Below are 1,232 nucleotides of genomic sequence, written 5' to 3'. Positions count from 1 at the left end.
CGTTGCCATGGCGACCGTTTCAAAAACGTTGCTATGGCATGAAAAAATTTCAGCTACTCCTCCCTGCGCCTCGTACAACCTCCTTGTGCTGGGGTCCTCCGTGCAAGCTTGTCACCGTCACCTGTAACCTATAGGCTATTTCTACATATATTCTATTACATTAAAGTGAAAATCTCGTGGCTCCAACCATCATGTCATATCGTGACACGCAGATCACTTAACGTTACAACATATACCCATCTCATACATAAACTTTTATCATGATGATGGCTATACCATATCACATGCATCCTTCAAAACAAAGTTAGACGTCCTCTAATCGGTTTGGCAAATCTTAATTACATGGCTACTAGGGTTTCTGGATAACTCTAGCTACATGCGTCCATCGTTAAGGCAATAATACTTGTTGCTAGATTAACATTCGGGGTGTGCGAGGAAGAGACTTACTTAAAAATCTCTACCCCACACTAAACTTTGTCAATACACATGACCCCCTAGAAGATCTAACATCTTCATCGCTCTCTCATGTTTGTGAAAATTCACTATGCTTGACTATGATGAAGCCCAAAGAACTGTTAGTAGATCGTCGACAACCAAAGTCGATTGATCATCAGAAGTTTGTAGAAAACTTCATCATGCCGTCAATGAACTGAACCAAATCAACACTCGAGGGAAGCATAGCAAGAACATTAAACCATCACATCCACATGTGATCTAGATCGAAACTAGCACATACTCATAGAACCACTCATGATGCCACTATTGGAAAATGTAGTAGAAAACAAAAAAATCGCCCTACAATCACTCGGGAACAATATGCATATGCATCAACAGTTTGGATTTGATCATTACTGACTTTGATTGCAATGGAAGCAGACAAGTCGGTGTAGAGCATACTTGGAGTCCCTCGAAACGTAGATGAACGATCTCGCAAATCACCCACGAACAGTCCCTTGAACCGAAGACCAAAAGAACGGCCTCTCTACGAGTTGCAAGCGTACGGTCTTCACGATCTGGCAGCGATTCGTTATCTAGAGCTAATCATTGACGGATAACTAGAGGAGGGGATGAGAACCACAGTGGGCTTCTAATTATGAGGATTCGAGGATCTAGGTCTAGCTCTAATTGATCAACTGGGACCAACAAGAACTAGAACTAGAGAACTAGAGGAGGCTCGAAAACTTGTGTGTCCAAAAGTGCCCAAAACCTCTAGTATATATATAGGTTGGAGG

Source organism: Triticum dicoccoides, chromosome 3A (assembly GCF_002162155.2).
Source record: "Triticum dicoccoides isolate Atlit2015 ecotype Zavitan chromosome 3A, WEW_v2.0, whole genome shotgun sequence".
In the NCBI taxonomy this organism is placed as follows: Eukaryota; Viridiplantae; Streptophyta; class Magnoliopsida; order Poales; family Poaceae; genus Triticum; species Triticum dicoccoides.
Note: the sequence above shows the minus strand (reverse complement) of the source record.